This window comes from Pithys albifrons, chromosome 3 (assembly GCF_047495875.1).
Source record: "Pithys albifrons albifrons isolate INPA30051 chromosome 3, PitAlb_v1, whole genome shotgun sequence".
In the NCBI taxonomy this organism is placed as follows: Eukaryota; Metazoa; Chordata; class Aves; order Passeriformes; family Thamnophilidae; genus Pithys; species Pithys albifrons.
The window spans coordinates 72889288-72916814 of NC_092460.1; the positions used below are offsets into that span (position 1 = coordinate 72889288).

The 27527-nt window shown below is 38.5% G+C and overlaps 1 protein-coding gene across 1 annotated transcript in view; it reads right to left on the reverse strand.

Moving 5' to 3' along the window:
- CNTN1 (contactin 1) overlaps window positions 1-27527 on the reverse strand; it is a 223267-nt gene that overhangs the window by 152342 nt on the left and 43398 nt on the right. The window contains exon 2 of the mRNA XM_071552378.1: window positions 3767-3812. The gene's annotated coding sequence lies outside the window, so the exon portion shown is untranslated. The remainder of the gene's footprint in view (window positions 1-3766; window positions 3813-27527) is intronic.

A 27527-nucleotide genomic window follows, 5' to 3' on the forward strand; every position in this document is an offset into this window, starting at 1 on the left:
TCCATGAAGAAGTGCACACCACTTCAGCAATATCGGGATAACAATGTGAAGCTGCAGGAGCTGAAGCAGTTGAGTAATTCATTTCTCTTGAGTGGAATAAGATAATATTGCACTCTCTGTACTGGCTGGCACAAACTCTTGAACAAAAATCTACTATGTGGAAAACAGACTGGCCTTTGTACTTTGCTTTTTTTTTTGGCCTCTACCAAGAGCATCACTTTTAAAATACTTTAGCAATTTGAAAATAATGCCTCCAATATAAAAGGCAGCTGCACAGTTACAGAAACTAATGTATAATAATCACAATGTATCCTATGAAGGCCTTTCCAGGAAAATGTTGATTGTAACTGTTGATGCTCATCTGAATATATTTAAAATAAATTCTGCAAGATTACTGAGAAATATTTAGTCTGAAGTAACAGTTATATCCAAATACAGATCTAATCTTTAAAGATTTGAGGCACTGCAATGCCTAATTTTAATAGGAAGATACTGTATTACTTCACAGAAATACAACTATATATGGAAAGCATTAGTTTTGAATGTCTGTGTATTTCATTAGCTCACAGCAAACATCAAAGAGCTTTGCTACATGAGATGCTACAGCGTATTCAATCATTACCCCAACAGCAGAACTTCTGCTGAATACATGATGAATGATAGACTTGCCTCTACAACTTTCTCATCAAATAGATGAGAGTCATTGTGCTTGGTCTTACCACAAAATCATGTCTCTGAGTCAGACTGTGGGAGGGGCACACAACAAGTACCTTGTGCCACTTGCCTGCAGACAAACAGTGTCCTCAGTGCTCAGTCCTGCCAGAAAGTGCTCCTCTGTGGCAGCTCAGCATCTCTCCCAGTCCTGAACACAACATGAAGGACTGACAGACCCTACACAACAGTGTCTATTGCCATAAGGTCAGAGAGGAATAGGGAGCCACAGTGTCGCATTACAGCTGTGCTGCTCCACCCCCAGGCTCTGTCATTTTACATGACAGTCATTGTCTAAAGATGGTGAACACAGCTAATAATATGCTTAGCATGTGACCTGCTACCTCTCTGCATCCCTGGGGCTCAGGAGAAAGCTGTGCAGGGACATAGGTAGCTTACTCCCAGCTGCTTCCTCCCCTGGGGAGAAGTACTGGATTACCTTACACCTGACCTGTGCTTGCTGCAGCTGCACAGACCCATGGCAGTACTGATGGGCCTGCAGGCAGGTGCACTCTCCCATCAGGAAAATAAACAATGCTATCTGCCACTGTAGGGAAGTGCAGACTCCTGCATTTCCACCTCCCACACCTCCATAAGGACACCTGTCCTTCACGTTGCTCTTTTTTTCCACACAGAGAATAAACATAATAATCATTTTTACTGATGACAATAATAAATTAGAAACAGCGTGAGACTCTGGCCATTTTGGTGAAGACAAAAAGCATGAGGTATATCCAGCTGCTCCTGGGATCAGGAGCTCATTCATACAGAGCAATAAGCAGTTCTTCAATAAGAGAGCAACAGCCTGTGCCATGCCAGTTATGGGCTTATCGATAAGAAAAGTATGACAACATGTACTTTGGAAAATTGAGGAATAGTGCAACAAAGGTGGATAAACTCTTTCTCAAGCAGAAAAGGTGTGCAAGAACAATCTGATGTATCTCATTTCAGATACAGAACAGGTTTCAGGAGTGAAAGATCTGTCTCAGAAACATTTGTCCCATGGAAAAAAAAAGATGCATTTATAAGCACAGAGGGAGGACAGAACTGCTATGAAAGTCTGGTTGCAGCAGCATGCATTGCTGCAAGTTTGAGAAACACACCAGGCTCCTGCACTGTCACACAAGGCCAGCTATGAGCTCCATCAGATCTGGCCGATAAGGAGCTTCACCTACATCTGTAAATGAAAGTAAGAGCCTAAAAACAGTTCTGTAAGGACTGGAACTATGACAGTGTGGTTTGATGTCATACTCATAATCCAAATGGAAAGGCATTGCCAAACTTCCAGAAACACTGATCAGGCAACTGCAGTCACAAGTAACTATTAATAAGCTGCACTTATGTCTTTGTTAATGTAGAAACCATCTTTATAGAATGTAAATAAAAAAACAGCTGAATGGAAGAGTTACATGATAAATCAAGGTCAAAGATTGAAATTACGCCAAAAACATATGTCATTTCACTAGCATCGAACAATATACTCATGTCATATTGCATAATAAATGTATATTCATTACACAATATATAATGTATATACTGTTACATATACAAAAAATTTGGAAACGGACAAAAGAGATAAATATTTGACTCTTGTAAGAATGAGTTAAACAGTAAAATCGGAGATTTATTAGTTTTCAGACAGGCTAGCTAATGATGACTAAAAAATTAAGTTTGATCTACATTAATTTGTTGATTAAATTAAAATTAACTGAAGCAGTATGTGAAATAGAAATGCAAAGAAGTATTTCACAAAAACCTCTAATGCATAAGAAGAATTACTGTCATTTGGTTATATTACATAGATATCTTGGGTTCAGTACTACAGAAATATTCAACAAAATAGTTTGTCAATATATCAGTCAAAGACACCAAGGTTCAGACTCTCACTAAGATTTGGGCTAGAGAAGGTACCTTCAGGATTCACTACAGCATTACTCTGTGCTGGTGTTTTACTTGTCCAGCAGCAGCAAACAAATGAAGTTCAAGAAGGTAAAAGACATAGAAGTTAAATATGCCAGTACTAAATAACTTTAAGACAAGGAACCATGTTTTGTCATTAGAAGCCATGACTTCCTCTCGTCCCATTCTGCAAAAGAACAGTAAACTTCTCTTCAGGCATTTCAAACCATATATTAAAATGCCTCTTGTTTATGTTCTTACTCGAATGACTGTCCTAGGTATGTACATTAACTTAATGCAATCTTTAAGTGCACTCCAGGGGAAAAAGTCATACCTGCACATCCCCAATGAAAAGCTAAGTATATTCCTATGGGAAACCAGATGGGTTAGAAATCACTACGCTCCACTGAGCTGCCACTAGTATTTTAACTGTCCATCCCACCAGACTAGTTTCCTCAGAGGCATGAAATGTTGCTTATTGTAGTGTAACAGGACTTTATATAGTAGCCCATATATTTACTTCCTGCAGTGAACAGTCATCACTGACCTATGGGCTCCTACTGCACAGCAGTATGTACATACAGAGCCATGGAAGGAGAGGCTTCAGCCTTCTCTAACCCAATCTCTGGGTACCACCTTCCATGTTCCAAACATATAAACAACATATACACATTGTAGAACCCAACAGGTAATTTCTGAAGAGCCAAAATAAATACAGATCAGGTCCTATGTTCCTGTATTACACAAACAAAAAGTTTTTTCACTGAGGCTTTCATGACAGATCCAGTCTCAGAAGTACAGATAACTCCAACCTTCAAATAGCAACTGATGGACATGGGTATACATATCAAAGATCAATTCAAAACAGAGAACCATTTAAATAAAAAAGCCTTGTCAAAAGACCTAATGCTACAAAGTTATATTTCTATAGAGGTAACATTTGAACATTGCTGAGGTCAAAAGCACAACTCTGCTTCTGTGCATTACTTCAGCATACATTTCGGAATTAACAGTGTTTTAATCACTTCGTCCATTTGACTGGGACTAATTATTTGTTCCTAAGAAAATCACATCTTTCAGTTTGTTACATAAACATGGTAATAAATAATTACTTTACAAATTATATGCAAAAACTGAGAAAAGAAAAGGCACAAACCTCTAATAAGGTGGGCTCTGTTTCCATGCAGATCCAGAGGCAGGAGCTAGAATTGAATAAAGACAGGATTTAGTTCTTTGCTCAATCTTCAGTTTTTTAATTACCAATTCTGTTTAGCTTTTTCCAGATTTTTGCAGCAACTCATAAACAAGTTGGTTTCCAGCTAGTCACTTTCCTGTCTAAATATAAGACATACTCATAAAATTCTACCAAAATTAAAAGTTCAAAAACAGATTAAGTTTGTGTAGTTTTATTTTTCCTGATTACTTGGAATACAAGCTATTATAGACTACCTTTAAAAATAAGACTGGGTGCACATTTAGCTATTTTTTCAAGCTATTAACTCCTTATCAGAGAAACTTGATCCTAGAGCTCTCTCCTGCAGTAAATTAGACAGATGCCTGCTCAGACACATGCTGGTACACCATCACCAAACTCTTACTTTTTCCAATATATTTCATTCTTCCCTCTGTAGTATCTCTTGTGAGCCTTCCTTTGATTTGTCTCTACATGTCAAGTTTTGGCATGCCCTTCCAGAAAGATTCAAAAAAATTATACAACTTTAGCTTTGATTTCTCCTTCCCAAACCTGTGATTCACAGCTGTAAATAGTCAAACTATCTCTAAATCTTCATTGCCTCTCTTAGTAGTTCAGGAGTAACATCCTCTATACTACTCGATCAATGGATACAAGGTAGGAACTACACTACAGTGGCACTACTTGCAATTTTTCAAATGCTTCCAAGATTTAGTGCAGCCCAAGACATTGTATCATACAGAGAACTTGCTCCAGAAGGTGGCTACATAAAGCAAAGAGATTTCCAGCTGACTCCCATGCCTGTATTTTACATTCTTTTGTAACTGCAGTTCATCTCTATTATGAACAGAATTTTTAATTGTGTTAATAGCCAAATCGTCAATGATTTAAGTATGTGAATGTGAGCAAAGGAATTTTTTTAGATATATAAAGTCCAATTGCTGCTTCTATGGATGACACAAATAAATACCCAAAGCATTCAGGCTCCCAAGCTGTACTACTTGGGAGGCAGCTTATCAAAGTGTGTTTGCTACTCTGTTTCTCTCACACTCTGATTTACTGCAACCCAGAATCAGATCCACTTGTCAGTGACTGATGACCATTCGCCAAGATTGAAGAAATGTGGTAATTTCTCATAAGGCTGCATTACATTATGTAATTCCACTTCTCTCTTTTTGCTGCATGTCTGTGTAGCGACACAACTTCCTTGTGGCACCTTGTCTCCTGAAGCTCAATGTCACAGTCTTTTCACTGTGCTGAGAGAAGACCATGACTGTACCTTCTTTTTCTTTGAGAGTGAGTCAGTGTACATGTTAAGGCTTAATCCTTCTGCTGCTGCTGACCTGGACAGAGTACCAAAATACTGCTCATCTATAAAAATCATTTCTTTTTCTACCTCCTTGTGAACTGCTCCTGACACTCTGTGAACAAAAAAAATTTAATTTCTCTTACAGAGCCACAAAAAGTCTCACTTTGCTAAGTTTTAGTCTCTGTTTATTTCCTTGCTGAGTGCATATTTGCATGGTTTGAAGTCTTAGTAGCTCTGAAAACTGGTTTTTAGAAACACATTTATCTCAAATAGGAGGTTGGTGGAGTAACAAGTTATCGTGTACACCATCAGAATAATGCAATGTATTTTGTCATTCTTCCAGATCTACATAAAATGGTTTACCTGTTTGCTTCATAACTTACTATCTGGGGTGAAAAAAGGCAGAAAAAACCAACAAGGTTTTAATGGTTTCCTAAAATGGCAAGCATTTTATAGTGGTTTTAGCTAGGCCCCAAATGTCCATTTCTTATTAAAGTTTCCTTAGATAACTATGTATTTTTCTACCATAAAGGCTTGAGAACTCTTTCCTACCATATTCAGTGAAACTCCCTAACACTACTACATAACCTTCTATATATTGTTTTCCAATATCCATTTGTGTTATACCAAACTCTGCATTTGTTAATAGATTTACATTCCTTTCTTCAACTGAAGCTTGTGACTGCCATGCAATGTAGGAAGCAATAAAAAGGTTGAAGAAATCAATGGACATTAATGTAGTCCTCACAGCTCAGCACCTCCCTGCTTGCCACGGGCACAGTGGATGGAGGGAGATGCTCCAAGATTCACTCCTGGTGACTAAATGAGCCATCTTCCACAGGTGACTCTGGGAACTGAAAGTAGACTCCTCTTTCATATTTAAGCAACAGCACTGGAAGTCTCATTATTTGTATCTATTGATAGTGAATTGAGCCACTGAGTCACCTGGGAAGCGATGGTATTCATTTTATGAAGACAGACAATATTGCATCAGGTGTTATGAAAACATGGTTGGATAATTTTAGCTCACAACATAATGAAGACAGGCAGAATTTTTTTCTTCAGTTTTATCCCACTTTTCCCATTCACAGTGTGCTGTAAAAGATAATTGATTTTCTTGAATCTCCATACATGAAAACTAAAAATTTTAAAAAATACACAGAATTTTAGATCATCTTTGCTCACTTCTTCAGCTTCAAACACAGTGTGAGGCAAGAGAGAGAGTTGAGACATAGACAGACTGCTGCTCAACACAATACTGCCTAAACCATCATAACTAGCTCTTGAAAAAGTCACTTTCAGACTATGCTAATCAGAAGTCATCAGTTCTCAGCACGAGGCACTGGCTGTGCATAGCAATGTCAAAAAAAGGCCATTATAAATTAACCTGCACTCAGAGAAAAGCTTTTTTATAGTACTTGTTACATATATTAATCCATTGTGGGGAACACTATAGCAGGAGTATGTCATGCAAAACATCATCCATGGAAAAGAAACAAAGGGAAGATAAGAACTTTACCAAACTGAAAGACAATTACTTTGTTTACATCAAAAAGATATTTGTATATTTAGGATTTGCTTAGGAATGGCTTCTGGATGGGGATACAGTATGTAGAGGACTGCATGAATTAAAAAAAAAAAGCATTGTTTTTTCTGCATGTCAAGGAGCTTAGATTTTCCAAGCTTCAAAGACATGCAAAGCTGTTACCTACCTAGAGATATTAAAGTTCAACTGGAAATCAATATGCTAGTTTGCCACAATAAAATAAATTACCTTAGTACCAACCATAAGACAAAGCAGTTCTAAAGACATAAATTGCATTCGAACTTAAATATCTTCTTTCATTTTCCAACACATACAGTCTATCCCACAAGTTCTTAACAAAACTCACCCAAACCAACCAAACAAACAAAAAACCAAAACAAACAAAACCAAACCACAAACAAACAAACAAACAACTACAAAAACCCACAAATGCTTGAAAACGGAAAAAAAGTTGACATAGTTTACCTCTTTCTGGGGCTATTTTAGTGGTCACACCAGCCTTCCTGGAGATGCTAAACTAACCAAGCTCAAATGCTAAAGGTCCGGCTTAGGTTCACTTAAAAAACAGCTGCATTCACTGGAAGGTATGCACTGGTGTACACAATTTCATTTAATCAAAAGCCCAATATTCAGAAAGTTCTTTCACTCCAGGCTTCCTTCCCATTTCCAAGGATTTTGAAAAAAAAAACAAACTCTGAACTTTTGCATAAAGTGTTAACTGTAGAGTCATGGAAAAATCACAGAACTATCCACAACCCGAGGAAAAAACCCAAAGTGTAGCACAACATTGGCATAGGAAAATATCAGCTAGCATATACAAATCACAGCATAAGGAGTGAGTTGGGTAAAACCAGTTTCAGTAGCAGTTAACAAAAACAAGTATGATGTGGAACCAGGAATCAATAAAGTGAAAGTAAGCCAACTGTGCTAGGAAGCTTGCAAAAATATCTCTAAGTGGATTTATGAGGAGGCAGTAAGGGACTTTAGCATGAAACCTGTCCTTGCACCAGTGTGCTAATGGCTCATCATAACCTCACTCATCTGCCCCTCCACTTCTCCCTGAGAGGTATCGACACCATCGGCCTGCAGACTCACAGGATGCTAAAAGGGTGAGCACACACCACAGAGGGGACAGGCACTTGAAAGTCTGTGTCTAAACTGTATTATTATCTGTACCAGCAGAGCTGGACTAACATAACTCTGTAATTTGATGAGAAAGTTAAGACTATAGTTAGGATAAAGATAAACCCTTGGCTCCACGTATGACTCCCAGCTACCTCTGTCCCTGTAACAGAAGCACAGGCCCTGCAGCCCCAGGCTGAGCACCAGAGCCCTGCCTCGACCAGAGCTCCTAAAACAGACAGAAAAAACTGCACTTCCAGCTGCCACTGCTACTTAAGACGAGTTTAAGAAATTTTTACATCTCATCACCTTCCACAAGCTCCAGGCTGCTTCATTAGATACTGAGGTCTGCAAACACAAGTGACAAAATCCTTGAGCAGTGGATATCCAAGGTCTCACCCTTCTTCAGATGAGCCCACTGCAAACCCAGGCTGTAAACAAGACAACCTTCCAGTGCAAAAGAGAGCATCATCAGTGTGCTAAGAGCCTCTGTAATGCTTGTTTCCCATCTATTCTGAATTTAACTCATGGCCAAAGCCATGGCACTGCTTTCACAAGGAATTAAAATTGTGTATTATTAGTTAGGCATTCATACTGGAGGTGTATCATAAAGCAGAGAGGCAGATACAGCTCCTGCTGAGAAATTAAAAAGACTTATCCTGAAAAGATTTGCATATCAGGAACTCTATTCACACAAATAATCCTGCAGCAGGACTGGGACCTTATTTAATCTTTCTTCAGAAACTGAGCACATACAAACAGCACATAGTTGTTTATATCATTGTTCTACCCCTGACTCATCTGTGGTGTTGCTAAGAGGATTTCCAACATATTAAAATATTATTGAAATAATATAAACAATTTGCATTTGAAGAGCATATTGTCTAGTCCAAACAATACAGAAGGAGATCCTCTCCATCTCTTAGGAAATCTCTAGCTTACTACTTTCAGATAATGGTATTACTCACCAGAGTGTGCAAGACAGAAATTGATTCTGGCAAGGCCAAAAGATCCCCCTGTGGCAAGTGAAATATAAATATGAAATTCTGTTGTTGTAAATACAAAAAGAGGTTAAAAAAAAAAGGGAAAACCAAAGACATTGTGCTATTTGACAAAGACATGATTTTTTTTCTTTTTGATTAAACCACCCTTTTTTCTAGAGAATCTCCAAGCTTGTTTTGTTAGTACTGTTCCAGAAACCATGTGGTAGCATAAACCTTAGTTATGTAAGTCACCATTCTACCACATACTATAGCACTAGAAAACATTAAAAGTCTCTTTGTAATGTCCTGTGTGTGAGAGAGATCTAGTATTCCAAATTTCTCAGCAGGAGCCAAGTTAGAACCACTCTAAACTGCAAGCCCCCTCATTTCTGTGTTACTTTGATGCTCATCAAACATCAGAAACCCAAGAAAAAAATCTATTTCATAGCTACCCTCACCACCCCCATACCATCTTGGGAAATGAAATAAGGTTCTCTAAAAAGATGGGAATATTTAAATGGTAACCTGTATTTTTCAAGGAATTAGTAAATTTTATTCTACACCCAACATCAAGACGTTCTCTCTGAGCCATTCATTATTAAGTGGTATTTTCAAGCTCTGACTTTACTGACATTTGTGTATCTTTAAACCTGCCATTTCACTGAAGGACAAATCTAGATTATTATTTACTGGATTTCAGTGATCCAGTGAGTATGTTTGGACAGCCATATCTTTTGCATATAATTAGACTTTGAGCATTAGATGCACAAGGGTTTGTGAGGTGTCTCTGTTCCAGCCTGTGCTGGTTTTGGCTGGGATAGCTAATTTTCATCACAGTAGCTGGTCTAGGGCTGTGTTTTGGATTTGTGCTGGCAACAGTGTTGGTCACACAGGGATGTTTTAGCTATTGCTGTGGGGAGCTTACACAGAGTCAAGGTCTTTTCTGCCTCTCACCCCATCCCACCAGTGAGGAGGCTGGGGGTGCACAAGGAGTTGGGAGGGGACAGAGCCAGGACAGCTGACCCCAGCTGACCTCATCTGGTGTCATGGTCAGCATGTAAAGCTGGGGGAAGAAGGAAGAAGAGGGGGATGTTTGGAGTGATGGCATTTGTCTTCCCCAGTCACCGCTAACCCATGACAGAGCCCTGCTTTCCTGGGGATGGCTGAACACCTGCCTGCCCCTGGGAAGTGGGAATGAATTCCTTGTTTTGCTTTGTTGGTGTGTGCAGCTTCTGCTTTACCTGTTTTGATTTCAGCCTGTGAGTTTTCTCACCTTTAGTCTACGGATTCTCTCCCCCACCCCAACATGGATAGTGAGCCAGTGGCTCTTGGTGCTCAGCTGCCTGCAGGGGTTTAAACCACAACATACTTGTTTCAGTTTAGTCCCACCCCCAAATGACTCAGACTCATGTGAACAAATTTCAGTCACATATAAGGTGTTACAGCCAGAGAATTGACATCACCCTGCATACTATATCATTATAAGGGCACATCTATAAAGATTTAGGGGGTATTTCAATCATGTACCAGTATTTCAGCCTAGGGTGGTATTTCCAAGGATGTTCTTCACCACTGACCACAGAAATTGCTAGCCCAGTTAAAGACAGATATGAAGAGTGCTTTCCTATTTCAGACCAAACATGACAGGAAGTTGGAGAAAATCAAACGTTTACTGACTTCCCTCACTCTCATGTATTGTAGCACTACTATATTTGCTTGAAAGGTAACATGATAGTTTGAAAAAATGGCTGCAATAGAAACATTTGCTGAAATAAAAATCATCAACTCAAAAAGGTTTGCCAGAGCAAACTAAGCTCAAACAATTTATCAAGGGCCTCCAAATTTAGGGCTGTCAAAGATCTGTAATATATTTCCGTTAGTGCATGAAAGAAAAATCATATGTTACCCTTGAGAATAATGTTAGCAAAGTACATTCAACCTGCTCAGGCAGTTACGGTAACAACCCTGTTCACCTCTGGACATGGAGACCTTCAATGCATCACTGTGGAATTTGATAAAAGTGTTCCAAGAACTGCCAAATCATTCAGACTTAATTACCACTGGGATCAACAGAAAGAAATATTGCAGAAAATTATGAGTTCCACATCATTTAAGTTTTCTGATTGCTGACTTCTGGACTTCAGAGGCAGCCTGCTTTACCTTCTAAACTCTAATTCATCTGGTCTAGAAAGAGTAATTAATTTCTACTCCAGAGAACATAAAACTGTCACCACTTCTCAGTTTGTTACCCAGGCCTGGGTTTACTGGGAAGAGCAAGTTGTTTTATCTGCCCTTGTTTCTATGATACAGTGCACAAATTTTTAATGAATTATGCAATTCTTCACTGTGGGATTATTAGATGGTCCGTGCATCCTCGAAACTAGAAAGATCTGGATTTAACTGTACTTAAGAATCAGAAATTACATTGTATCTGCTGCTTGGAACCAACCAAACAATTTTTGGTATTAGTTGGAGTAGGATGCCTTAAACTTTCTGCCAGATAGCAGGATGGTAAATAACTCAGTCTAAGAACTCAAACTGGAAGACAAAAAGAAAAATCACTAATAATTCTGCATCTCTAACTGATTTGTTTCTCTGACAAAATCAGATGGGATATTCCAAATACCACTACCACAACTATCAAGCCTCAGGAATAAACATATTACTGTTTAATTGATGGACAACTGATGTCCATGCTCTGTAAATTGCCTTCCACTTACAGCGTCCAACAACCAGCCATGTAAGTTGCTTAAGACCTTATCAAGGCACAGGCAGGTCTGCAGCTGTGTGTGCTCCCAGCAGAACAGGTAACACTCCTCCTTAACAGGGCCATGTGCAGTTATTTTGGAAAACTCCATTCTTCCTCAAGTAGGAAGTCGAAATTGCACAAGAGGTTCAAAAGTTGCCAGAGAAACACCAGTGACTGTACAATTGCCTAGGTCCTATTTTCTTAAAAACAGGCTAAACAATATGCAGGGGTTTGTTTTTCATTAAATATTTCTCTGGAAAACTAGTTACTCATGAAGCCTGTCATGGGCTTTCTTTGCCATTCTACTAATGTAAATCTCAAATGTACACAGCCAGGGTAAATCAGCTTCTCTTGGGTTAATAAGGCAAATTTTTTCACTTCTCTGAAATGAATCAATTAATGAAAGTATTATTTTATGTAAAATCAGTTCGCTGAGAACTGAACTTGTATTATTAATTCCTGTCACATGAACTACCATCTCTAAATGTCAGATATTAATTCCAGTAAGATACTGATCACTTGGGTTGGACTCAATCAGAACTAAAATCAAAACTGTTTTTGTTGCATTACACACTCCCTGATCAAACTACTTTTCCACAGAGGCTTTTTTTTTACGTTAAAAATAAACAAAAAACAGAGAATGATTCCTCTAAGTCTAAAAATGTGTGTGTGTGGCTCAGCTTCGCGAACAAAGATTTGGGAAGGGCTGTCCCCACGTGGGTGTGCCCTTCCAAATGTCTTAAGTAAAAAACACTTATTTTCTTTCTTTACTGCCCAGTTTCTGAAATACCAACTTATATTCCATGTTGAATGATTTAACCATTTTATCTTGGTATCCAGTGAACCAACTCTCTCCTGTAAAACCACTATGTGTGATTTCACACTGTTTGGCACAACTGGCATTCTAGACCCAGAAAACACTAACTCTCGTTTACCACAGCATCCCTTATAGTCCATTTCCTCTTTTATTCTATTCTGCTTCCCTCCTGGGCTTAAAAGCTGAAAGTTATGAAAAACCTATCCACATATTGGGTATGCAGCCAGACCAGACCTTCATCAAAGAGTCATCTCTTTTCTGAAGCAATACCGTAAAAGCATCAAAATATGTATCTTAATGTTATGATGTATAGACTTGGATCTATGATTAGCCTCATAACAAAAATGTAACAAGCATGAATAATTATCTGCTGAGGAGACTGACCTGTGCCCCAAGATAAACTAGATGGAACCACACACCTTTAGACTTGACTTCCTCAAGGCAAGGCAATGTTTTAGTGAATATAGGTGGAAAGAAGCAGTGGGTGGAAAGCACATTTTCTTTTTCTGCAGAGTTCATGGTTACACTTGCAATTTCCTCAGACTGGAGGGGAGTGAGAATGATGGCAATGTAAACAATATTACCTTAACTATGGCACAGTTACTGGGGGAGAATAACTGTTCTGAATTTCTGATCATCTGTTTTCTATTTCTATGATTCATAATAAACAAATTTCTCCACTGGCAAAACAAAGCACTGAACTTTAGCCTTGTGGTGCTTATATCTCATAAAAAATAGGAGTTAGGAAAAATGAATGTTGATTTCATTACATGATGCTACATGTAAGTTTCAAGTTTCTCTCTTACTTGTCATTTCTAGAAAGCCTGTACCAATAAATAAATAATTTCTTCCATATGAATTTGCAAAATAACAGCGAAATTCTGCTCTAAAATTTTTCACCAATCAAATTGGATTCAGCATCCTGTACTAACTCTACAACCTCAACAGTGACCGCATCCTCCTAGGTTTCCCCTTACAATATGAACTCAGAGAAGTTAATTCATCATTGCACATCATAAAAGTACTGCAAGAACAGATTCACACTGCTTGTGAAATTCCTGCACTCCAAGCATGTGCTTTGAACCCTGCCCTCCCCAGTACGGTCCCTTGAAACCAGGGAGCATATGTTTGCATAATTCAAAAATGATGGATTACAAAAAAAAAAATAAATCTAGATTTGATTTATTGTTTGTTTTTGCCCATGCAGGAGCACACATACATCAGCTATATGTTTAGATATCAAGGCTAAGCTTCAGAATAAAAGGTTATGTAAGACACAACTTTAAAGGAAGTTATCATTTCCCTTTTAATGCCACTGAAAGACAACATATCTCTGTTTACACCCCTGTCAAACTCCAGTTCTGTTTGTGTCAAGGCTGAGTTGTGCCTCACAACTGGCTGAACCATGCCCAGTAAACTTTCATGCCTGCTGTGAGCTTTGGCCTGGCCTGAGTGGTGGGTTATAAAATCTGGCTATATTGACCAAGTTGGTTGGCTAAAAGTTGGTAGCCAAAAACAGCATTAGAAAAGAAAATTATAAATGTCCTAATGGACTTCGAAACATGCTTGTATTTCCCAAAAACTAAGTGAATTACTTGAATGCTTAAGTGTTACTAAACACTATTCACACTGGGACTCCTTTACACAATTGATAATCTGGGAAGAAATCTCTACAGCTAAGATTCCATTTTTATTGTAAGTGGGAATTGGTTCCTCCAATCTATTTCAGATCTCTCATTACTAGGCTTGAAATTAATTTCTCACATTTTGTTTACATGGTAATTCTCCAAAACAAGTCACATAATGAAAAAAAAGGCACAAATTTTGAAATGTTTTCCAACTGAAGAATGAGTTTAGAGATATAAGAATTTTTGGAGTCAGTAAATTAAAGCTTTTGGAAGGGAATTTATGTTGTATATGACACATTCACTGGCAGGGGGCGGGGGGGGGGAGACAAACCACTAATGAGGATGATGAGGACTTTATGTGGATGAGAATTTCTGGAAGATGAAAATGGTTTACAAAATATTAAGAAGGTGCCTGCTACAGGAACAACACAGCAAGATGTGCACAGATGGCTAACCTGTCTGCTTCCTTCCTTTGAGATCATTTATGAAATTATTTCTATTTTCTTTCCTGGTTTACTTCCTGTAATTATGTATTTTTGGTGAAAAGCTCCCCAAAAAGGCTTGTTTCCATTTGACAGAGTGGTCCAATCTGCTTTTTCTTTTACTACTGGGGTTTTTTTATTTTATTAAGGAAACCTTAACAATAGAACCCAGCAGGTCATGTTTTTCTCAAATCTAATTTCTCCTGTGCTTTTACTTTTTCAAAGCTTGGGAAATTAGGGAGGGAAATAATTCCCCAACTCCCATGTCTCTCCAGTATGTTTCACGAGAATACTGACCAGAAACTCATTTTTCCTAGACCAGAGTATTCTCTAGCAAGCAAACTACATTTCTGAAATTCACATAACTAAATAATTTCCAAGAAAGCTGCGTTTAGCAGAAAACAAATGGAGAAAAAACATGCCACAATTCAGATGGACATGGTGACTGATTAATTACTAAAACCAGGGCATACTCAGACTGGGAACACTTTTAATAGACTTTTTTCACAGTTAAGTCTATTCAAATAAGTAAGGCTTTAGGACAGCTGGGAACCAGCAAAAAAATATAAGAAGAGACTAAAATGCTACATTCAGTTTTAAATGACATGTCACAAAATCTGGAGCTCAGTTCTGTATATGCAATGTCATCCAAGAAAAGTATTAACATTTCATGAACTTTCTTATGGTTAGACTCCTGTTGTCATTGGCCCTGCTGCTTCTGCATCCTTAAGTTTAGTCTTTCAAAACCAAAGCTATTTCAAAATTAGGGTTTCAATTTCAGATAAGGAAATCCACTATAGCCTGTTACCTGGATGGAAAACTGAAACTTCAAAGTTAGGTATTTCAGCTCTATTTTGATACTTTAGGGGAGCTGAAATAGGACAGAAGGGTCAGTGATAGCAGGAGGTGCAGCAGGGGAAAATGCAGCAGAAGCTGTACAGGACCCTCTGCCCCAGAGAGCAGGTTCCTCCCTAGAGAGAGGATTACACGGATTTCTGCAGATGTTGGCAGCCAGCCAGCTCTGCTAACAGAGAGACACACACACACATACACACACACACACACACATGGCATCAAGTGCCAAATTATGCCAGACACAGACACAGTGATGCTGAATCACACTTGAGGGACTGAAGTCCTTCTTCCATTACTCCCCTTTCACATCAAAGTGGGGTTTTTGGCTTTTGAGAGAACTCTGGTTTCTGAACTATTTTTGTTCTCTTTAGAGTAGTAAGTGCTACTCCAGCTCTCCTACAGTCATCCAGTGCTTCAGCAACCACAAGCTTTTCTATAGCAGCCCACTGACAACATTGCCCAAAATAGCCCTGACAAAACACATCACACAACTGAACAGCCTGAATCGCAGGGCTGGTTCCGGCAGGTGTATGACAGTTCCATTACAGCACAACTACACCAGAGCCTACGGGAGTGAAAACGTGAGATTTACTTTTTCTCCATTGATATTAAATACTTTGAAATTACACAACGAAAACACTGCAGATGAACACATATGTAAAAATGAAATCCACTGGATAGTGCTGTCATTTTTCAAAGCACATCAACAAGTCTGAGAGAGGCAAGGAGGAAAGAAAGAATCATCAGCTTACTGCACTTCACACCATCAGTTTATTGCCTACAGTGACCTGTACAACCTAGTGGAATTCAAAGGGTGGTCATGGCTCCAGGATTGACCATCATGTGCTCCTTAACAGCAGAAACAATGAAGGCAATTTGCCTGTGTATATACTTTCATCTTGAAATGGAGGGAGATTTATTTCCACTATTTTTGTTTTTCTCTATTAAGGTAGAGGATGCCTACATAACTTAAAAAAGCCAAGCTATGGTTTAACATCTTTTTTCTCCCGTATTTTCATTTAAATCTCAAATGTAAAATTTATCTGAAGGTATTCCTGTAATGAGATTCTACATAATAACGTGATAGTTATCAGACATTTCTGCAAAAAGAAACCCTAGTGGAGGGGGACGGGGGAACGCATCAGACCTGAATCCCTTGTATTTATTAATATGCTTTTACTAATGTTTGTCCATAAAATTAAATATTATACTTTATATTCCAACAATATAATATAAAACACTACCTGTCAGTTTGGTTATAAAAGGATTTTTTCAAGAAAAAAAGGACAGTAAATGAATTTATATGAAGACTAACTGGAGGAAAGCCTATCAAGGAAAAACAATGCTTTGTTATGCTCTTTACTAAAGCAGAATCTTTTTAAATTAAGATTTAATTAAAAAAATTCAATTTTAATATCTGTTATAACCATAAAGCTTTCTACAAGGCTCCAGTCCCTTGTGTCAGTGTGTCGAGAGAACAGCATCCTACTTGTAAGAGGAACACAGCTCAGGCAATGCAGCAGCTCCCACTCAAACCAAGATGGGTCCAGGAATGCCCTGTTGCCCACTGCCTGCACCAGCTACACACAACTAACTGTGTGCATCTCTGGAGTCTGCTGAGGCCAGAGCGCTGGAAGGGCACAGTGCAGACTTTGTATGTTGTTAAGGCACACAAGATACTCAAAGTGTCATCAGTGCTGAGGAGTGAGTAGTCACTCTCAAGCGGATTTGTGGGTTCTGAAAGATCATGGAAAAATGTTTGGTTTGCCCAATTTAACAATATTTATTTCCAGCCCTGCTCATTATTAAAGTTCATCTGCCATGACTGTGAGAACAGGATGGAAATCATAGCTGGTGCTTTCTGTCTTCACCATGGCCAGAACAAGCTGCAGTGCAATTGCAGGGTAAAATGGGTTACACGACTTTGCTGGAGGCATGAAGATTGCTGAAGACCACTGCATATGGTAACATTTACAGAAGGATGTACATACTTGTAATGTATTGTGTCTAATAAATTCACAATCACTTTCAGGATATCACTTTCAGAATCGCAGAGTTGTCAGAACTCTGGCTCATGGGAAATACTTGCATCTTATTGAACTTGGTAGTGTAGAAATGGACTTTTAAAAAGGATATTGCTAAGCTTTATGACATTACCACAGGTACTAGTGCAGTTGAAAATGCCTACTTTATTTTACATGCTCAAGACAGACTTCTGAAATGTATCCATCTCCTACCTACTTAAAGACTTACTCTTGATATTTGCACTTACCTTCTGTATTACCAGCTCTATTTATTAAAAATGTATCTCTAGAAATGAGTGATTCTGGCCTTCACTGGAGGAGTGGTAAGTGCATACTGGTGTTAGTGCACCCTTTTAAAAATGTGTTTTTTAATTCATTCTACAGAGTGCAAGCTCTAAGGACAAGTAAAAAGATCTGTATGTGATTAATTTTGTATTACATTGAGCAATAATAAAGTAGCAGAAAAGTAAGCATAAATAAGACTGCTTTTACAACTATTCCTTCTCTGCTACAAGAACCATTTTCTCTAGATTTCCTGGTCCTCCGGTGTCCAGTATAATTCCCTTTCTCACAAATTGATTTTCTCTTTGTTTTTATAATTTCATGGTTTATATCATCTCCTTAGGACACTCTGTACTGTCTACAGGAAGATCTGCCATCACACTTGACAACTCATACCCTGCTTCCTCATCACAGTCCCTTCCACCTCCATTGGCACCACTCTTGGACCCTGAGACCAGCAGGGCAGAGATCATTTTCACATCTCTTGCCATGGTTCTTACAGCAGAGTCTACCACAACATGTAATTCAGATGACCGAAATCACTTAGCAAACTCCTTTATCACACTATAATGGAAAAGCACAGTCATGCCACCCAGACTGGGCACGGACTCTAAATGGACCTGACCTAGGCAGTCTAACTCAGCCCTTCCCTCATATATGAAGTAGGACCCAGCAGGGCCCTCCAGCAGGCAGCACATTTTCCATGTCCCTCCTGCCAGCTCTCCAGAGCTACAACAGATCTGGGAGTGCCTATCGCAGTGCAGAATATACAGACAACAACAGCTCAAATCCATAGCACCATGTCAAGCTAACCCACAGACACTGTTTCTCAAAGGGGTTCATTCACTTGGTCAGTGTAACTTGCGTCTCATGGTGTTCCATTGTGGATGACTGTCATAAGGTCATCTCTGAACAGCAGTTTTTCCTACCTTTTATATGACACTGTGATAAAGTTTTTATTATTTAGTATTATCTATTATTTGCTTTGTTTTCAGTCATTTCTATTTAATTTTAGAAAAAACAGCTTATTTAAATACCATACATGTCATGTTTTTCAGAATAGTATTTACTCCAGTTATGCCTCAAAATGAACAATATCTCTCTCACTGCAAGACAGGCTACGTTTTCCATACAGAAAGTTTGGCCTGTATTTGGTGTTTCATTCTACTTCCTGAGTGCACTGAAGAATGGGTTGAAAGCACAAACAACTGAAAAAGAGCACACAAACATGTTGGTGTGCATTTCTGTAAACCATTCTCTTCCTTTAAAAGCAACTGGATGTTCAGGTCCTTCAACAAAGATAACACACACAAACACCAAGAAAGATTCAAAATAGGCAAGAAATACTTGGACTATGCAGCCTTCAAGCATAAAGGACACCATTCTACCTCACAGGGCTTTATCAAACCAAAATGAAGAGAAGTATGGGGTATGGGAGGAAAAATGAGAAATCGCAGCAGCCCAGCACTGTTAAGCTGTATGAATCTTGTGACTGTAGAGCTGTAGTATTTGAATTTTACAAAGCATTCAAATGATATTTCTATAGTCTACATAACACACTGATGACTGTTTTCAAAGGGAAAGGAAATCCCTACAAGCTGTATGATAATCAGGCATCACTAAAAATACTAAACCTTAAAATGCTCAGATACAGACATGACTGTACACCACCAAATTTATTTCTATTTTTCCAACGTTATTTTTCTTTTTATATGAGGTTCTAAAAGTGGTATTTGGTTACTGGCTGTGAGAAGAAAAAACAGTGAACTTTAGCTGAATCATTCTTTAAGCTCTTTTGGAATTCGTATCTCAAATCTACTTTTCAGTTCTGTTTCAATCTTCCCTATGTGGCTGGAGTATTTGATCATTTACTGGTCTGAGTAGACACGAAAGCCACTCCAGAACATGACCTTCAGCCAAACATACTCTTTAATTACACCCGTAAGTATAAAGCTCAGTAACTTCACTGGATTGAAAAAAAAAAAAAAAGATCCCCTTCAATTTTAATGTGGTGCAAAAGTTCTTTACAATAACCTGTCCCCTGGAGACCTCAGGGAGGTGTAGAAGTAATTTCTGATTAGAAGGCACAATAACCAGCAATTTTTCTTTCTTTTTCTGGATAGCAACAGCCTTTCACTCAGGAGGTTTTCCTTTGTAACTGATGGTGCAGTCATTTCTTCAGTGATAAAGAACTGAACAGCATTCGACCCCTGCTGGAATTACCAGGCTTTACTCAGGAGAGTGCCAAACACTCTGCTGATGGCAGGCCCTGGAGTCTGCTTTCCCCACGGCTGGAGCTGGCACTGCTTGCCTGAGAAATGACCTGGGGAAGCCGGGACACTTTGGAATAGACAGTTCTGAAATGCAGAGCCTCTGGTATCTTTTGAGCAGTATATTTAGAACATGCGATCAGACGTATTTTATAATTGTAAAATTATGAATTCTTCACATATTTGTACACAAAGGATAGATTACTTCCCCCAACAGCAGAGATAAGGCAAGCAAATACTTAGACCTAAGCACACATAAACCTTTGCCAAGAACAGCAGAGCATGCTTGAGTTTCACTCCTGAGCCGAACCACACCAGCAGATCTTACAGCTCTGTGAGGCAACCTTTTCTAAATACAAATGGACTATCTCTGTTACTGTTGTTTCTCTTAAGAGGTAGGGAAGAAGGCAGAGTCTTGAAGTTCCTTCCAGTGCTGCTGTCACAGCTGGGGCTGACCTTGTTGGCAGCAGTGGCCAAGCACTTGACAGGTGTGCTGTCAGTCTCAAACACTGAGTCTTACACTTCTGGTGAATCTGTTTTGTTTCAATCCCAAACCAAATTCTGTGGCTAAAGAAAAGGCAAGAATACTAAACCATGAGAATGAAACAGTAACATCAAGGAACTTTGCCCTTTGGTCTGCAAGAGACTGATCAAACCTTACCATAAATCTGAAACAGAATCATCTCTTTACTGTGCAAAGAGAATTGATCAGCAACATAAAAACAGGACAGCAAACCCATAATTTTTTCTCCATTATGGGAATTGTATAATCCAAAATAAACAACTTCATATCCACCAGCTGCATGTAAGAGTTATTTTGAGGACTGAAAATTGTCTGCTCTATTTATGTAATTTAGAAGTCTGAAGTATTTATATTATTAAAATCCAGCATGTGGTAGAGATCTGGTTTTGTTTCAACAGGTCCCATGCACAGACTATACCAAGATCAATTTTTTTTTCTAGCAAAAATCGGAAAATATTACTTTACTGAATTTCCAGCTAGGAATTGCTTTACTGAAAATAACAACTCAGGTAGCATTGGAAGGACCAGTTTGATAGTGAGACAAATTATGTGCTAAGAGACTTCTTCCTATGTAAATTCAAAAATTGCTAATTTCTTATTCTAGCTGATATTCATTGGTCATCTCTCATTCTTATTAAGCTTCTGCATACTTTTTTCCTGCATATAAGGCATTTATTTTCAACCCAAAATACTCTAAGTTAATGAAACTGCATATTCTAAATGAACTCTTTAAATGTAGATCGGCTAAATAAGGATATTACCAGTTTCATGTTCAGAGGCACACATTTTATGCAACGTTCTCCATATTTTAGTGATTTTTTTTTAATTAACCACCCCCCACCCCACCCCACCCCCCGAATAGTGGTATTGCTGTTTTACATAAAATATAAGAATGAAGTTAGTATTTCTCAATGAAAATTTAAACTACTGTTGTGTCAGGAATCACTACAGCTTTATTACTTAGTTTTCTTAATGATCCTATCAGAATTTCTGTCAAACCTCTCTGTTTTTGCATGAAAACACACTTCCAAGAACTCTAGAGGGATGATGAGTCAGGAGAGGTGCTAAATGTTCTCATTTCCTCATAGTTTGCCGCCCAATCTCACTGCATATAGGGAACTCACCTGATTTTCTACAGTTCACGAAAAGAAGGTGAACTGTAAATCCAGCACAAAACATTTGTGGTTCTGCCTTTTGTATGCTCAAGCAAATTATTAAAAATTGTGTAAGATTAAATGTCAATGCTTTCATGGTTAATTGACATATATTATCTAATACTTATTTCTGTAATTTCATTTCACTCTATTCCCTGCTCATTTTGCATTCTGAGGAGGAGAAGGGCAGCTTTTCAGTTGACCTAATGAAAACACTGCCACAACAAATGAGAAACCAACCTGTGTGCAATGGAGTCTGGCTGGAGAGAATGCTAATTCTCTGCCTCAATACTGCCTTCAAAGAGATTATTCAAGCCTCTCTCTGACATGGAACACAGTGACCAGCCAGCAAACACTGGAGATGAAAATAACCTTTATCTGTTTTAACAAAAAGGTGAACTAAAAAAAGCAGTCAGTCTTACCCTCAATGTTTACTATTAGCAATGAACAGAGTGACTTTATTTAGTGCTCATTCAATAATGTTCATTGCTAAGTTTGTTACTGGAGATTTTTTAATTATTAAAACAGTATAATTTATCTATATAAGGCAAAAGAAGGAATAAAATAAGCAATAGGAGCCCAGAGTTATAAAAAAAAATTACCTGTTACTGAGATCCAGCAAATACCTAAGAAATATGGGAAGGACATTTAAGCTACAATTTTGCATACAAAAACTATACACTGAAGCTCTGAATTTACTGTCTTGTAAAGTAGGTAATTTACAGAATTTGGGTATCAAATGCCCAAGAGCATGAAGACAACATGGATGAAAAAATGTGGTTTGGACCCAACCCATGCAAGACACAGGAATGAACCAAGGTCAGCAAATTAATAAAAACACCAAGCATAATGAAAATACTGTTAAGGTGATAAAATGTATCACTGGAGAAATGACCTAGGATTTCTACATTTTCACCTGCAGAAGGTGATGTACAGTAAGCAGCCTACACTACCATGAATGTACCTAGCTCATCAGTACTAAGCATTTTCTGTAGTTATAGGCAATTATTCATTGAACTTTTTAAGTATTTCACATCTTGTTAGAAAACTTACTCCACTCCTGAAAGCACACTCTGCACAGAGATCTTTAAGGCAAGATGTTGTTTTGCCACACTGACATAAATTTTTCTATTCAAAGTTGAATACACCCAAGTATTTCTCTTCCCATGTCCAAATGTTAAAGCCACCATTTGGAATATCTTGACACCAATTAATAACATACGTGCATGGCTGGCTCTGACAGTGGTGACTGATGTGCCACTGGCCATTCACAGGGCATAACACTTTCAGTGCCTGGTGGCTGACACAGACCTTGAGTTGTCAAGCAGGAACCAACACCCCATCACAACAGGGCTTGGAGAACTTCCAGAGGGCTTCAACAGTTCATTCCACTCTAAAACAAATCAAATCACTTCTTGGGGATATCACTTCATTTTTCAGTACAGTATGCTTGAAATACATTGCTTGATTTACACACACACACACACATACACACACACACACACATATACACACATATACACACACATATACACACATATACACACACACACATACACACACACACACATATACACACACACATATACACACACACACATACACACACACATATACACACACACACATATACACACACACACATATACACACACACACATATACACACACACACATATATACACACACACATATATATACACACACACACACACACAGGTATTTCCTGACAGGTGCACTACCGTGCCCCTAGGGAGAAAAAAACAAAAATTTGACAAAAGGTAGAGGAAAGAAGAAACCCAAATATAGAGGTTAATCTGATTTGTGATCTGTAAATTAAGAAACCCCAAACTTTTTCAAACCTATTAAAAAGCTATAATTAAAATTTCATTTTGATTTATACAGAAGATACGCACACAGAACTCAAAAAGACAATCTGGTTATTGAAAGAAGCACCCAGCAATGGTGGAGCAGAGTAGAAGGCAACATGTCACCTTTCTCCAATATTCATACCCAAACTAGTTGGAACTAGAAAGGTCTCTCGAAGGTCATCATACTCACTGCTCATGGAAATGAACACTGCAGGCTGTGTGCCACACAGGGTTTTTGAATGTATAGTTAACGCTGGAAGTTTTCCCTCCCCCCCGTCCCACCCCAGTAATTTGTTCCATTTAACCAGCTTATGTGTTTTGGTCCCTTGTCCATATTTGACAATTTTCATATGTAATTTTTAGTTCAATGTAACAAAGCACAATGACCACTTTATTCTGTACACCCCAGTAACCAGACTTGTTATAAACTTTTCAACAAACAAACATTACAAATCTGTTGCTGGAGATGCAAACTTAAAAGTCAATGCCTGCTCTTTCTGAGAACTGAATCTTAAAACAGGATACTTCTGTGACAATTCCACTAAAAAGATGTAGAACTTTCTACTAGAAAGTTTTTGATGTTTAAAATTGCTGAACTAGTTTAAATACTTAACAGAAAAACCCCAAAGGTTGCCAGCCTTGCACAGGACACATTTCAAGGGCAGAACTGAAAAGATAGTTTATGGATTGTGCAGATTACAGTAGTACAAAAAAAAATTATTAATTAAGTCTTACTACCTATAGGAAAGAACCTGGAAAACATGCATAGTTGACCTTATTCTTAAATATATTAAATCAAATCCCAGAAAAGACACAGTTCTTTTCACAGTCTCAGAAACAAGGTGTATCAAATGGTTAGGACCTCTCTAATAGGTAGATACAGGTAGTGAACTCCATAGCTCAGTTGTGTTTAACATCCTTTTCTCAGGGCACACAGCTCTTGGTACTGCTATGGGTATTAGAAAAACACTGAAACAAGTCATTCAGCAACTGCTGTTCACTGCTCCCCAAAAGCTTCTCTGACAGGCAGGTATGACATAAAGTTCCACCTATGGTTTCTCAGGACACATTCCCTACCTCGAGGCATCCCACCATGTCATACAGTCCATGTCTGCTTCTGGAATGTGTTTTACCAAACCATCATGATCCTCTGCCATTCTAAAATTGATAACCATATGTGAGAGGGGTCTGTGGTTCAAGTTCACAGACTTCATACTCTGTATTAAAATGGGCAGTTGCTAAAGCCCTTCAACTCCCTTTAAGTGGACAACTGTTTACTGATGCATTCCCAGAAACTACTTTCCAGTCCAAGATTATTATTAGCTAACCAATGGCAGAGTTCTTCAACAATTCCATTCTCCTTATCTTCACCCTGATGATCATAAATTTACCAGTTATTATTTGTCCCTCATTATTTTTTCCCTCAATGGTATGTGTGTCACTTAATTCCACCACTTTACTGTGCACTAACTTCAAAGGTGATAATTTTTAATCAGCATATTTATTTGGATGATTTCTAGTTTCCTAAAAATTTTCTTTTCATTACAGTTATGAGAAATAAGAGGTAAAAGCACTACTCTTTCTATTGCCGTTTGTTACCTTCATAATTTTACATTAGCCTTATATCATCTCTGTCTTGCCTAAATGGTCTGAAGAGGTACTGGACCATGTGCTTAGGTATCTACTAAATGTTCTTTTACCTTATTGATGGGTAATTGTCAAAGAATCAACAGAGAGTTAGCAAACCTTTCAGCACATGTTTGACAAACTGAAAGCTACAAGACACACTGCACAGTGGGAAGGTGAAAACTGTTTTCTATGTGAATTTTCATTTTGCATGGGTGGAGCTGGATGTATAAACATGTTTCCAGGACAATGTAGAACGTTCCCCCTGGCGCTCTGCAGGCTTGCTTCCCCGGCAACAGTCTTGGGGTTAGCCATGACAGACACAGCACTGGAGAGACACTTGAACTATCCCATGAGCTGCATGTGGCTGAAACCCTACAGGCTGGCCAATTTTACAGTGACAGGAAGAGGAGATGCAGTGGAGTGGAGAAGTCTATTTTCAGCTGAAGGTAAAGCAATACAAAGGCATCTTGAGGAAAATGCTATTTGACATTTTCATGTGATTAGAAATAGATTTAATTCCCTGAAAAAGATCCTAAAATGTCATCCCAGTTTACTCACAAAACACACTGAAACAGAGTTCACACAGACAATCCCTTTGCTTCCAGCCATCTACATCTTTCAGAAATAACAAAGAAATCAGTCTACAAAGACCCATCCCACGCTGCTTCCTCCTCATTGACTTTCTCATCTCTTTAAGACCAGATGATGTTGACTGCTTCTGTCTTAAGCCACAGTAAAATGGACAGTAATATTCCTCACTAATGTATTTTATACAAGGAAAACACAGAAGTAATACTGTTATGAGTAGGTATCTTCCTCTCTGGCACTTTCAGAGACTGGAAAACTCACCTGCTTCTCTTCTCATGCAAAAAGACCTTGACTCTGCTGTGAACTGGCACTTCCAAACACTTAACAGGATAGTGCTGCTGTCCCTGTGCTCCTGAGAAGACATTCTTTCGTCGTAAGGCAGCAAGGAAATTTAATACAGGGTACAGAAACATATCAAAATTACTTTGATCTAATTTTAAGAAGCAGTGAGACTGATTATGGTAAGCAGAGGTGGGGTAAATGCAGTAACTTCACTGTCTAATCGACATTTGGATAATTGGGCAGGAGAGAATGAAAACACCACCCACCACATTTTAAAGAGTGAGGTACACTTGATGCAGTGGGAGAGAAAATGTAGCAGGTGTCATGAGACACTCAGTACATCCAAAATTGCTTTGGCCAGGCCTGGCATGAGACCCAAAGTGACCACAGCAGAGTCCCTCAGTCTCACTAGAATCAATTACAAGTGATGTACTGATATATTGTTATCCCTCTTATTGCCTGTACTATTTGCAGTATCTGACAGAAGAGCCATCCCATGAGTTATGAGACCCACAATATCCGCATCTGCTAATTACACAGGCAGACCACTTCCATGGAGCACATCAGCCTTCACCAGTAATTAGCTCATTGTATGTTATTTCCCCAACACTTAAATATGAATAAGGCCATAGAGAGGAGTCATTTACATGATTTCCTAGGATCTACATTATCCAGCTGATGACATTTAAACATTTGATCTAAATGCCTACATTAGGTATCTAAATCTAGGTATCTGCAATTGTGATTAGGCTACAACTTCCACTTGTGCCGCAGTAGGTGAAGCAGTTTCATGATATGCAACACCAACACAGAAAATTGGTGATCCATCCCTCTACATTGCTCTCCATCTGGTACGTCATGGCTGGGCATGCTTGTAACTCACTCTGTGCACAAATTTGATTCTACAGAAAACAAGAGTTTAGAGCACTTGATTAGCATCATTCAGGAGTGTTCCCTGTGTTCCTGGCAAGATTGGGAAGATGATGGCAACTTCATACAAGTTGACTCTGCCTTTCTCTGTAATAAAAGGTTTTGAATGCTCTGAAATCCTGTGACAAAGCATGAATTACTGACTGAATTCCTGAGTCCTGGTTGAGGGTGAGAGCTATTTACGTTACAGGTATGAACCTACTCTCAAGACAGAATTCATTTTCTTGACAGTCATATTTCTACACTTCATATTCCATCCTGTTTCGGTGTTAGGAATTTAAGAAATTTGCTATGGGAACTCCACAATATTACCTGGAAATACATTTGTGTTGCCATGTTGCAGCACTACACATTCCAATACAAGAAATACTCAATACTTGTCATTTGAGAAGACAGAGAAAGACCTCACATATTATTTGGAAGGACTATTTTTAACCAAATGACATGTCTTCACAACTGGGAGTCACCTCACATGCACATACCCACAATTTAGCTTAGCATGCAAGGAACTTGAGACCTGAGAGGCAGAAAAACTTCAATTCCATTGGGCTGAAAGTCAGGTCTTCCAGTTCCTGGTTGAGTGCTCTACAGGAAAAGGCAGGTAACCCATCCCCTGACTATCCTAAAAAGAAACAACATCTGAGACCATACTGCGTTTTGCCACAGATCTGCTCCTATAGA